Source organism: Chiloscyllium plagiosum, unplaced genomic scaffold, assembly GCF_037043375.1.
Source record: "Chiloscyllium plagiosum isolate Xiang-an unplaced genomic scaffold, Cpla_swu_hap1 HiC_scaffold_7, whole genome shotgun sequence".
Taxonomy (NCBI): domain Eukaryota; kingdom Metazoa; phylum Chordata; class Chondrichthyes; order Orectolobiformes; family Hemiscylliidae; genus Chiloscyllium; species Chiloscyllium plagiosum.
Window position 1 is genome coordinate 94,555,092 of NW_028270145.1, and position 14,359 is coordinate 94,569,450.

Below are 14,359 nucleotides of genomic sequence, written 5' to 3' on the forward strand. Positions count from 1 at the left end.
CTGAGAAAGTAATAAGTAGATGAAGGTGAGGGAGAAGGTGATGAGTCGGAGAGGAGGGTGGAGCAGATAGGTAGGAAGGAAGATGAAAACTAGGGCCATTCAACAGGGTGGTGTTGAGTTGGAAGGTTGGCACTGGGATAAAGTATGGGTTGGGGAAATGGGGAACCTGGTGAAATCTACATTGATCCCATGTGGTTGGAGGGGCCCAAGGTGGAAGATGAGGTTTGGCGATGGAGGAGGCCCAGGACCTACATGTCCTTGGCGGAGTGGGATGGGGTGTTAAAGTGTTCAGCAACAGGACGGTGGGGTTGGTGGGTGCCGGTGTCCCACAGATGTTCACTGAAATGATCCACAAGTTGGCATCCTGTCTCCCTGATGTTGAGGAGACATCATTGGGTGCAACAGATGCAGTAGATGACATGTGTGGAGGTACAGGTAAATTTCTGATGCATGTGGAAGGATCCTTTGGGACTTTGAACAGAAGTGAGGGAGATGGTGTGGGTGCAGGTTTTGCAATTCTTGCGGTGGCAGAGGAAGGAGATAGGAGGGGAGGGTAGGGGGGCATGGACCTGACGAGGGAGTCGCAAAGGAAATAGTCTCGCTGAAATGCATATAGTGGTAAGGAGACGGGGTCTGTTTGTAGGTGGCAGAAATGGCAGAGGATGATGCGATGTTTCTGGAGGTTGGTGCAATGTAAGGTGAGGACCAGGCGTGTTCTGTCCTTGTTGCGACTGAAGGGGTGGGGTTCAAGGGCGGAGGTGCGGAAAGTGGAGGAGATGCGCTGGAGAGTATTGTTAACCATGTGGGAGGGCCAGGAGGGGACAATGGGTTGGTGGGGTGGGGGGCGTGGACCTGACAAGGGAGTCGCGGAGGATTCTGAGATTGTTCAGGTGAACTTGAGCGCGAGGTAGAAAGTGAACAATTCAGCCTCCTCATGGGAGCATGAGGAAGCGCCAATACAGTCATCAATGTAGCAGCGGAAAAGGTGGAAGATTGTGCCGGTGTAGCTGCGGAGGAAGGACTGTTCCACATATCCAACAAAGAGGCAGGCATAGCTGTTCTGAGATGGTCCAGGTGAACCTGAATCATGTTTCTCAACTTCATGAGTTCATCAACCTCACAAACACTTGCCACTCTGACCTCAAGTTCACCTGGACCACCTCAGAACTGAACACTTCAACTCCTTCTCCCACTCCACCAAGGACATGCAAGTCCTAGGCTTTCTCCATCACCAAACCCTAACCACCTGACGCCTGGTAGAAGAATGCCTCATCTTCCACCTTGGAACCCTCCAACCACACGGGATCAATGTGGATTTCACCAGTTTCCCCATTTTGCTTCCACCCACCTTATCTCAGCCCCAACCTTCCACCTCAACACCGCCCTCTTGAATGGCCCTACCTGTCCATCGTCTTTCCCACCTATCTGCTCCACCCTCCCCTCCAACCTAACACCTTCATCCTGACTTTCATCTACCTATCGCATTCCCAACTACCTTCCCCCCAGACTCACCACCCCTCCCATTTATCTCTCAACCCCCTTGGCCCACAAGCATCATTCCTGATGAAGGGCTTATGCACAAAACATTGACTCCCTTGCTCCTCAGATGCTGCCTGACCGGCTGTGCATTTGCAGTACCACACTCTTTGACACCATCCATCCATTATCCTTATTTTCTGTCACTTGCCACTTTAGATCAGTGAACAGATTATGATAACCAAACACTGTACAGTTATCATTTAATATTATGAGTGGAGTATTTCCAGGCTCTGAACACATAGGCCATGGCAAGAAACTTTGAGAATCATGTGAGATGTTGAGTGCGAGCTTTCTCAACATTAAGACTAACAAGTTGCATTTTTGATCAAGACATGATTCTCGCTATTGAGCAGCAATAGGCCTATTAAAAGAGATTGTCGCTCATTATCAATTTCATTGTTACTTAATCTCAACTTATTTACATACACTCACCAGAGAAAAATGAGAAAGCAAGAATTCCCAACATAAAAATTACAGAAGGTACCTGGCACTCCAGCTCACTAGCTGCTCCTTCACATTGCCATCTTTGATATCCAGTTCCAATATCTCACTGCGCCCTCCACGGACAGTGGCCACACGCACCCTGAATCCGCAGACACTGGCATCCAACACATGTCAGCCTCTCCACACCAGCATCCGCTCCGATCCACTGACGGCATGCTTCTGCACTGCCAAGCTGCTTTTCGGTGTGTGCCCATACCTCTCATTGTAATACTGTTGCAAGGACACTTTACACGCACAGACAGGTACCCAGCTCATGGATTAGACCAGAAAGCAGATCAGGGCTGCTTGCTCACTCTGTTAGCTCTGACTGACTTTGCACCTACTGAGATATTGACAGTGTCTCTCCCGTGCCTTGCATTATAGTGCTTTAACCTGTCAGCTGCACTTTAAGGTGTCCCAGTATTTCTATCTTGCCTTGCAGTTTAGCACAGGCACTAGATCAGGCAACTTTGTCATGTTTGGCAGCAGTCATCCATCAAGGGAGTGAACATTTTGTTGAATGGTAAACTGCTACAACAATCTCACACCCACACCACGTGTCAGCTGCATATATGGCAAACACACTGCATGCGCATCAACTATTTCAACTGTGTCGAAAAGCCTAATAGGAATAGTCCTCAGTCAATTATGGACTTATGGTCTAATTCCAGGGAGTTACCCTTTACCTTGGGATACATCAAAGGCAGCCTCCCATATCACTGCAGGGTCTCGGGCATGGTCAGGGCAGTGAGAGTTGGGAGTGGTGAAAAGTGGGCAGATGAAAACTGAGCTGAAAATGTGTTGCTGGAAAAGCGCAGCAGGTCAGGCAGCATCCAGGGAACAGGAGAAACGTTGTTTCAGGCATAAGCCCTTCTTCAGGAATGAGGGAAGTGTGCCCAGCAGGCTAAGATAAAAGGTAGGGAGGAGGGACTTGGGGGAGGGGCGTTGGAAATGCGATAGGTGAAAGGAGGTTAAGGTGAGGGTGATAGGCCGGAGTGGGGGTGGGGGCGGGGGCGGAGAGGTCAGGAAGAAGATTGTAGGTTAGGAAGGTGGTGCTGAGTTCGAGGGTTGGGACTGAGACAAGGTGGGGGAAGGGGAAATGAGGAAACTGGAGAAATCTGAGTTCATCCTTTGTGGTTGGAGGGTTCCTAGGCGGAAGATGAGGTGCTCTTCCTCCAGCTGTCATGTGGCTATGTCTGGTGATGGAGGAGTCCAAGGACCTGCATGTCCTTGGTGGAGTGGGAGGGGGAGTTGAAGTGTTGAGCCACGGGGTGGTTGGGTTGGTTGGTCCGGGTGTCCCAGAGGTGTTCTCTGAAACATTCCGCAAGTAGGCGGCCTGTCTCCCCAATATAGAGGAGGCCACATCGGGTGCAGCGGATGCAGTAAATGATGTGTGTGGAGGTGCAGGTGAAATTGTGGCGGATATAGTAGCCATGGGCACCCGCATGGGCCCCAACTATGCCTGCTTCTTCGTAGGATATGTGGAACAGTTCATCTTCCGCAGCTACACGGGCACCACCCCCACCTTTTCCTCCGCTACATCGATGACTGTATTGGCGCTGCCTCGTGCTCCCACGAAGAGGTTGAACAGTTCATCCACTTTACCAACACCTTCCACCCTGACCTCAAATTTACCTGGACCATCTCAGACTCCTCCCTCCCCTTCCTAGACCTCTCCATTTCTATCTCAGGCGACCGAATCAACACAGACATTTACTATAAACCGACCGACTCCCACAGCTACCTAGACTACACCTCCTCCCACCCTGCCCCCTGTAAAAACGCCATCCCATATTCCCAATTCCTTCATCTTCGCCGCATCCGCTCCCAGGAGGACCAGTTCCAATACCGTACAACGCAGATGGCCTCCTTCTTCAAAGACCGCAATTTCCCCCCAGATGTGATCGACGATGCTCTCCACCGCATCTCCTCCACTTCCCGCTCCTCCGCCCTTGAGCCCCGCCCCTCCAATCACCACCAGGACAGAACCCCACTGGTCCTCACCTACCACCCCACCAACCTCCATATACAGCGTATCATCCATTGTCATTTCCGCCACCTCCAAACGCACCCCACCACCAGGGATATATCTCCCCCCCCCCTCCCCTATCAGTGTTCCGAAAAGACCACTCCCTCCGCGACTCCCTTGTCAGGTCCACACCCCCCACCAACCCAACCTCCACTCCCGGCACCTTCCCCTGCAACCTCAAGAAATGCAAAACTTACGCCCACACCTCCCCCCTTACTTCCCTCCAAGGCCCCAAGGGATTCTTCCATATCCACCACAAATTCACCTGCACCTCCACACACATCATTTACTGCATCCGCTGCACCCGATGTGGCCTCCTCTATATTGGGGAGACAGGCCGCCTACTTGCAGAACGTTTCAGAGAACACCTCTGGGACACCCAGATCCAACCACCCCGTGGCTCAACACTTCAACTCCCCCTCCCATTCCACCAAGGACATGCAGGTCCTTGGACTCCTCCATCGCCAGACCATAGCCACATGACGGCTGGAGGAAGAGCACCTCATCTTCCGCCTAGGAACCTCCAACCACAAAGGATGAACTCAGATTTCTCCAGTTTCCTCATTTCCCCTTCCCCCACCTTGTCTCAGTCCCAACCCTCGAACTCAGCACCACCTTCCTAACCTACAATATTCTTCCTGACCTCTCCGCTCCCACCCTCACTCCAGCCTTTCACCCGCACCTTAACCTCCTTCCAGCTATCGCATTTCCAATGCCCCTCCCCCAAGTCCCTCCTCCCTACCTTTTATCTTAGTCTGCTGGACACACTTTCCTCATTCCTGAAGAAGGGCTCATGCCTGAAACGTCGATTCCCCTGGTCCTTGGATGCTGCCTGACCTGCTGCGCTTTTCCAGCAACACATTTTCAGCTCTGATCTCCAGTCCTCACTTTCTCCTAGATGAAAACTGAGACAGACAGCTTTGATTCAGTCATGGGGAAGCTGAAAGCCTAAGGGGTTGACAAGAAGGGCTGTGAGGGAGGGGGCGTTTATGTTTGGGCATTCACCAAGACAGAGGAGAAGCCTGTAACTCTATTTGAGAAGTGACTGCCATTGCCTTCCATTGTGCCATAAATAACAGCTATACACTGGAGATGAAAATGGCTGTGAACACACTCTCTGTGGGGGGGGGGGCTCAATGCTTCATTCTGTGAAGGAGGGGACTTCATTTTCAAAGATGTGATGCCCTTCAAAGGGCAACTACCCATTACACAAACACCCATGCATTTCAGCTGAACCATACCTGCATTTCATGCATTACTTCTGTACCTTCAGCATTGGCCCCCTGGATGCAGTCCAAACCCTGGCTCCAAACACTCCTGGCCAAAATAATAAATCATTGCCACTATTGCCTCTGACACGTTAACAATGATTGTCTATCTGGAGCCTAGTGTTAAGAGTAGCAATCACCAGTCATTTATCCATAATCTGTACACGATGCAGAATCACTTCATACCTTGGATAATCACACATCATGTATGATTAAGGATGGGTGGGCTCTGTACCTTGTTGCAGTTGGAGCTGGACAGACACTCAAATACACAGCTGAGGGTAAAAAAGAAGATACACATATATGTACACTAACCTGTTACCTATCCGCCCCCAGAAAGCCTTATTTCTTTCCCTCCTTCTGTGCAATCCTGGGTTCTGCAGTTAGGTTAGTGGGAGCCTGCCCGAAGGGGATCCCTTTGACCATGGAGGTTCAGCATCAGTGGCATTTGTCTGAAGAGCCCAGAGTTTACCCAGGCCAGATGCAAAGGCCCCCTCCTCGTCCTGACCTCCTACAGGGCTGAGGGTGGCAGGCAGGTTGGAGAGGGTATGCCCAGTCACCTGAAAGGAGACTCCAAGAGGATGTGAGTATAGTTCCTCCTCCAGCTGGGTACTTCCTAGAATTGCAGACAAATCTAGTTTGGTCTAACGTTCATCCAGAGGGTTTCTTCCCATGTGCTTCTTCAGTCTCAATTGTTCCATTATGCTCTGGTGCACAGTTCCTGACATCTCTAGCTCCACACATGCACTGTGGTATTTATACTCAATGAAATGCAGCTCTGTAATAGCATCACAAGGTTGCTCCAGGGCCCTAATGCCCTTACAAAACAGTTTTAAAGCTAACTGTTCATGATGGTTCATGTGTTGAAACGATTGTTGATGCTGTGTAGCTCATGCCTTTGAGATGGTTAGGCAGGTTGTATCTGCAACCCTGTGTCTAAGATTACATTCCTGTGAAACCTTCGGGAATCCAAAGTGGCAGATACAATTTGACTGTCAAGTTTGTAACTCATTCCAACATCAAATCATCATCCTCCATAATGAGCAGTTCCCTAATTCATGGAATTGAAGGTCTTTCAATTAATTGCTCACTAAATAGTTTATAGGTTAGTGGATCAAATCTGGAAGCTAGTTGTTACAAAACAATACCATGCATTGACTGATAGGCTCACCATTTCACTGGGCTCTCAGGCAGAATGTAAATCACACTTTGTGGCCCAAAATATTTTTCAAGAGCACAAACTGCTCTGTCAAATGTAACCACATCATGTGTGAGGCCCTCAAAAAATGGCCCACTGTGAGAAGATAACATACAAGTGTTGCTTTCATATGGAATACTGCTGCATTCAGACAGTCCATCCCCATTGTGAACAAGAACAGTCTTAACCTTAGATCTGCAGTAATCCCAGGAAATGCAAGAGTCTCATAGCAATGAAGCAAATAGTGCTGATGCCTGTCAACTTAAACTTCTCCAAAATCTTTGTCCCTACTTGTTGAGTACTTGAGTCACCTTTAGTTGTATAGCTGTCAGGCTGATGTATATCTTATGTATCAGATTTCTCCTCAAAGCAATGCACAAATGACTCTAGTTCCAAATCCAGATAGTTTATTGACAGGATTTTAGATGTCTTTGAACTTAAATAAGTTTCAAACACATGTGATCTTTGCAGACAGTCCCCAGTCACTGTTTGGAAGTTTCTTTGTGTGTAGAATCAGTTATTTGATTTGGGAGCTGCACAGACTAAACAGGTAAAAACAATGACTGCAGATGCTGGAAAGCAGATTCTGGATTAGTGGTGCTGGAAGAGCACAGCAGTTCAGGCAGAATCCGAGGAGCAGTAAAATCGACGTTTCGGGCAAAAGCCTTTCATCAACTGCTGTGCTCTTCCAGCACCACTAATCTAGCACAGACTAAACAATCAAGTACACTTACATAGATTTTGTACTAGGTTTCATTTTGAACAATTCTTCTGTCGCCTCCGCCTCCGAGCTTAATTTCACAATCAGGATTCCCGCCCACCTTCCGAGGACCCCTTCGCCCATCTCCAACACACTGCATCCACCTGGACACCCCGCGCTGGCCTATTACCTGCCCTCAACCTCTTCATTTCCAACTGCCGCCGGGACATTAACCGCCTCAACCTGTCGACCCCCCTCCCCCACTCCAACCTCTCACCCTCACAACGCGCAGCCCTCCAATCCCTCTGCTCCAATCCCAACTTCACCATCAAGCCAGCGGATAAAGGGGGCGCAGTGGTAGTCTGGTGCACTGACCTCTACATCGCTGAAGCCAAACGCCAACTTGAGGACACCTTTTCCTACTGCCTCCTCGACCATGACTACACCCCCCATCACCAAACCATCATCTCTCAGACCATACAGAACCTCATCACCTCAGGAGATCTCCCACCCACAGCTTCCAACCTCATAGTCCGGGAACCCCGCACTGCCCGGTTCTACCTCCTTCCCAAGATCCACAAGCCTGACCACCCTGGCCGACCCATTGTCTCAGCATGTTCCTGCCCCACTGAACTCATCTCTACCTACCTCAACACTGTCCTATCCCCCCTAGTCCAGGAACTCCCCACATACGTTCGAGACACCACCCACGCTCTCCACCTATTCCAAGACTTCCATTTCCCTGGCCCCCAATGCCTCATCTTCATCATGGATATCCAATCCCTCTACACCTCTATCCGCCATGACCAGGGCCTCCAAGTCCTCCGTTTTTTCCTCTCCAGATGTCCTCAACAGTACCCTTCCACTGACACTCTCATTCGTTTGGCTGAACTGGTCCTCACCCTTAACAATTTCTCCTTTGAATCCTCCCACTTCCTCCAGACCAAAGGGGTAGCCATGGGCAAACGTATGGGCCCCAGCTATGCCTGTCTCTTTGTTGGCTACGTAGAACAGTTGATCTTCTGTAATTACACCGGCACCACTCTCCACCTCTTCCTCCGCTATATTGATGACTGCATTGGCGCCACCTCGTGCTCCCGCGAAGAGGTTGAGCAATTCATCAACTTCACCAACACATTCCACCCTGACCTTAAATTTATCTGGACCATCTCTGACACCTCCCTCCCCTTCCTGGACCTCTCCATCTCCATTAATGACGACCGACTTGACACTGACATTTTTTACAAACCCACCAACTCCCACAGCTACCTGGATTACACCTCTTCCCACCCTACCTCTTGCAAAAATGCCATCCCGTATTCCCAATTCCTCCGCCTCCGCTGTATCTGCTCCCAGGAGGACCAGTTCCACCACAGAACACACCAGATGGCCTCCTTCTTTAGAGACCGCAATTTCCCTTCCCACATGGTTAAAGATGTCCTCCAATGCATCTCGTCCACATCCCGCATCTCCGCCCTCAGACCCCACCCCTCCAACCGTAACAAGGACAGAACGCTCCTGGTGGTCACCTTCCACCCTACCAACCTTCGCATAAACCAAATCATCCGCCGACATTTTCGCCACCTCCAAACAGACCCCACCACCAGGGATGTATTTCCCTCCCCACCCCTTTCCGCCTTCCGCAAAGACCGTTCCCTCCGTGACTACCTGGTCAGGTCCACGCCCCCCTACAACCCACCCTCCCATCCTGACACTTTCCCCTGCCACCGCAGGAACTGCAAAACCTGCACCCACACCTCCTCCCTCACCTCTATCCAAGGCCCTAAAGGAGCCTTCCACATCCATCAAAGTTTTACTTGCACATCCACTAATATCATTTATTGTATCCGTTGCTCCCGATGCGGTCTCCCCTACATTGGGGAGACTGGGTGCCTCCTAGCAGAGCGCTTTAGGGAACATCTCCGGGACACCCGCACCAATCAACCACACCGCCCCGTGGCCCAACATTTCAACTCCCCCTCCCACTCGGCCGAGGACATGGAGGTCCTGGGCCTCCTTCACCGCCACTCCCTCACCACCAGACGCCTGGAGGAAGAACGCCTCATCTTCCGCCTCGGAATACTTCAACCCCAGGGCATCAATGTGGACTTCAATGGTTTCCTCATTTCCCCTTCCCCAACCTCACCCTAGTTCCAAACTTCCAGCTCAGCACTGTCCCCATGACTTGTCCGGACTTGTCCTATCTGCCTTTTCCACCTATCCACTCCACCCTCTCCTCCCTGACCTAGCACCTTCATCCCCTCCCCCACTCACCCACTCACTCTATGCTACTTTCTCCCCACCCCCACCCTCCTCTAGCTTATCTCTCCACGCTTCAGGCTCACTGCCTTTATTTCTGATGAAGGGCTTTTGCTGCTCCTTGGATGCTGCCTGAACTGCTGTGCTCTTCCAGCACCACTAACCTAGATTTTGTACTCATCCTACTCCTTCTAGCAGAATCAAATACAGATCAATTACCATTTAGCATTACATTTTGCATTTATTATTGATTGATAAGGAAGTTTGAAATCTAATGAACAACACGATTTCTTTATTTTAGTCCATTGAGCCAAAGTTTAATGGAATCCTTCTATAGTTCATCAAAATTAAATTGTGGAATCCTGAATGAAACAGAAAGGCTTCATTTGTTGTACTGGATTGTTTTTTGTTAATATTATCATTACTGTCTATTGTTCTATTGTTAACTGAATATTTGAAACACATAAGAGTCTACCGTCAGGGGTCTTTTACCTACGTTACATGGAATTCCACACAAATAGAATTCTTCACCCAAAACATTTGTAATTTATAACACAAGAGGAGGTCATACATGTCTGTTTGGTTCATTACTAGAGTGAGGTAAAACAAACCCCACTCTGTTCCCATGTCCTTAAATCTTCATTGTCGTGAATGTTCATCCACTTTCCCCTTTTCCTTTGGATAAAGAATTCGATTCTGCAGCAACCTTCTGCAAAAAGACATTTCTTTTCGCCTCACCTCTTGCTTTCTTAATGAAATACTTAAACGAATGAGGTAATTGATGGGGCAAACTGAGGAAGAACAGTAAATGAGGACTTTCCTAAATGCAATTATACTCGGTGCCTCACTATTTAATTTTATGGACATGACCCTAATGTTGGCGACAGCAGTGTAAAATAACAAGCTTTCAATAATTTTCCAAAGATACACTGGATTCCTGAAATAATCTGTAACATTCCCAAAAGTTATATCAAAATGTATTTTGCTGTAATTCATAAAATAACCACTTATCCAAGTTAAATTATTCAGTACAGTCCATTAAAGCAACAAACCTAAATTAAGACATTTTTCTAAATATGTTATATGGTGTAACAGCATTCTGTTCTACCCGCTTAAGTCTCCATCTCTTTTCAATTGAGAATATTAAACTTGACAGAAATTAACATGCAAACCATTGCCCTTTTCAACTCGCTAAATAACCCACAGCTCTAAACAGATTCTGTGTTTGAAGTCTATGATTTGAAGCTGCATTCATCCTTGATTCTACCCTCAAAGCAGAAATGAACCATCTGCACAATTTTAAATCAAATACGTGTAAAGGCAATCCACTTCCTTCGGTGCCCAGGAGACAATGTCTGTTAAAATTCCAGAGCCCACTCCTGTACTTTTACAGAACATACTGTAGAACTTCCCTCAAGGTTGCTAAGGTAATGTGAAGCTGTCAGGATGATCTTGAATCAAATATCAGCTCTTTCAGAGCCAATGCCTGGGAGCAAGTTCACCTGTGAGATTTTTTTTTAATTTGTTTCTGCCCTTCTTAGGCCTGGCATATATTTTTTCTGGTTCTTTTAATTAAAATATATTGGGGAGAGATCTATTTTTAAATCATATTTGCAATTATAGAGGGCACTTTAGAAAGTTTGCTGCATGAAGCACACAGAAGAAACATTTCTCTTCATGCTCAGCATCCATTGCAGAATCATTAACAGATGATGATTTAATTGTAAGGAAGAGTTTGCATTTACCTAGGCACTTTTCACTATCTCAGGATATCCGAAAGAGCCTCACATACATTGGAGTGCTTTTGAACTTCAGACACTGTTATGATATAGAGATGTGCAGCAGCCAATTTGTATAAAACTACGTCCTATAAATGGTAAGAGAATACATCAAATAAAGACAAACAATTGAAGGTTGTTTCATCATTGGCAGGACAGATAATGCAATAGATCTGATATTATCAGCCTGTTGCTGTTATTAGAGGGTTTTTTTTAAAATCCAGTCATAGGATGTAGGGCATCATTGGCCAGGCCAGCATTTATTGCCCATTCCGAATTGCTCAGAACTCAGTTAAGAGTCAAGCACATTGCTGTGGGTCTGGAGTCATATGTGGGCCAGACCAGGCAGTTTCATTCCCTACAGGACATTATTGAACCAGATATTTTTTTCCAACAATTGGCAATAGTTTTGTGATTATCATTAGATTCTTAATTCCAGATTTTTAGTGGATTCCATCATCTGCCATTGCAGGCTTTGAACTCAAGCCCCATGAACATTTCCTGGATTTTTGGTTTAGTAGTCTAGTGATAATACCACTAGACTCCCCATTTACTATATGAAGAGCAACATCCAAAATGAACTACCCTTTAACCTGAGAACAGCTTGACATAGAGGAAAAAGCTGGTGTCCAGATTGCATGAGATAAAAACAAGCAAATGTGGGCAGTGCATTATCTCACCTGTCCTTGTCAGATCATTAAACCTCTTGTGACAATAGTCAGCCATTCTGGGGGGTGAGAGACCTGCCAACTATCTTGGAATATACTTTCTGTGTACTGTGTATGGCCTCTGTGAACATTCCTCCTCACCTAGAAGGCCAGTTGCGCCTTTATGTTGAATGCTGATGATGTTTCTGCTTCTGTTTTCCATGTTCTGCCTCTTCTTCTACCAAATCAAACAAGCAACAATGGTAGCCGAGATAAAGATACTGAGGCTCAATACAGAAAGAAGCAGTCTGGAAACTAGAAACAGCACAGTTATCACTTAAAATTGTGTAGTACTCTTACCTGCAGCTGAAAGCTCTTCTACATACTGCTCCCAGTTGCTCTGTCAGATTGTCCTAATTAGCTTTGCAGTTGGCTGAGTGTTTGATAATTCCTTGATTGTGATTTTTTTTTCAATTCCCAGCAGTACTGCAGGTTACTCAACAATGAGTGGACTGCAGTGATTCAAGAATGCAGCTCAGCACCATCTCCTCCAGGGTGATTAAGGATTGGCAACAAATGCTCGGCCAGCCAATCACGCTCACATCCCATGAAAGAATAAACTTTTAATAAGTCAAAATTATAGTGGGATCCTAAACACCAAATATGAGCCCTACATGCAGATATTGGTTGCTTGATTCCATAATCAACTTATTGAAGGCAGCCCAAGAGAAATCATACATCATCAACTACAGTCTGCTCTCCTGCCAAGTTTGTAGACTGTAGCTACTGATCAGCTTTTTCTGGTCCATTTCTGCTTTGCCTGGCCCAAGGCCATCCTAGACATCCAATGTAAGGTCAAAGAGAAGTCTGTTAGGCCTCTCTATGTAATCAACATGACCCTAACTGAAATAGCACTTCTGACAGAAAAACAAGACAGGCTGCCTCAAATTGTTTAGGAGGTAAAAACAATGGCTGCAGATGCTGGACTTTTGCCCGAAACTTCGATTTCGAAGCTCCTTGGATGCTGCCTGAACTGCTGTGCTCTTCCAGCACCACTAATCCAGAACCATGCCTCAAATTGTTTACAGATCTGTCTCCTAATGAGGTGATTAACAATCAAACATCCTCATAGAAATTTTAAGCCTCTCCTCCTGAAGGGAGAGACAGCAGAATTCCTTTTTCCATTTAATTCATTCAGACTTAACATCTCCTTTGTCCATATACTTGCTTATTTTTACCCAAATAGCTACTTGACATTTTACATACTACATTTGAACGTTGTCTTTACTTCCCTTCATAGGATTTGGCATCAAAAAGTAGTCGGCAATTATTTATTGCCTATCCCTGGTGCCCATTTACCACTCCCTGAATCATCATGCATTTGTTTAAAGTACTACCTGTTGCTGCTGCAATTTAATTTACCAATCTTATTCCAGTCTCATTTAAATTAAGATCAACCCAACTGGAATATTATAATCCTCTTCCTTTAACCTAGTACAATCCTTAATCTGTTTTGGTAGCCCAGTTGGATTACCTTAACTTTGAGATTTTATTCCATAAGGAAATGTATATTTATTAAGAATTACAAATCGATCAATCAATGTTTGTCTGTACGTATCCAGCAATATATTTTCTCATCTAGCCTTCCTTGCCAATGTGTCCCTCATATGCACATTGTTTGTTTTGTTTTGATTTAAAACTCTAGTCTCGGATTTACCAAAACCAAGTTCAAAATAAAATGTTCTCATATTATAATCATTCTACCCTCGACAATCCTTTCAACCGATCTGATTTCACCATTCTAGACCATTGAGAGTAGGCAAAGTTAAAAATCACACAACACCAGGTTATAGTCCAACAGGTTTATTTGGAAGCACTGGCTTTCAGAGTGCTGCTCTTTCATCAAGTGGTTGTGGATGTTAAGAGTATATTGAGAGTAAGAGTTGGGAATTCACATCACTACTGTACAGATTTTGGTGAAGCCTCTTTTGGACTACTCTGCGCAGTTCTGATCACCCTGCTATAGGAAGGATATTATTAAATTGGAATGGGGATATACCGGGACGTCACGCGAACAGGAGGATTTGAGTTATAAGGAAAGGCTGGATAGGCCGGAACTTCTTTCACTGGAGTGTAGGAAGTTGAGGATGACCTTATAGAGGTTGATAAAATATGGATGGGCATAGACAAGGTAAATAGCAAGAGTATACTCCCGAGGATGGGGACATTCAAAACTCAAGGGCATATCTTTAAGGTGAGAGGAGAAAGCTTTAAAAGGGAAATGAGGGGCAACTCTTTGGTGCAGAGGGTGGTTCATGTGTGGAATGAACTGCTGGAGGAAGTGGTAAAGGCAGGTACAGTTTTAACATTTAAAAGGCAATTGGACAGGTACATGAATAGGAAAGGTTTGAAGAGCTATGAGCCAAATGGAGGCAAATGAGACTAGTTTAGTTTGGAA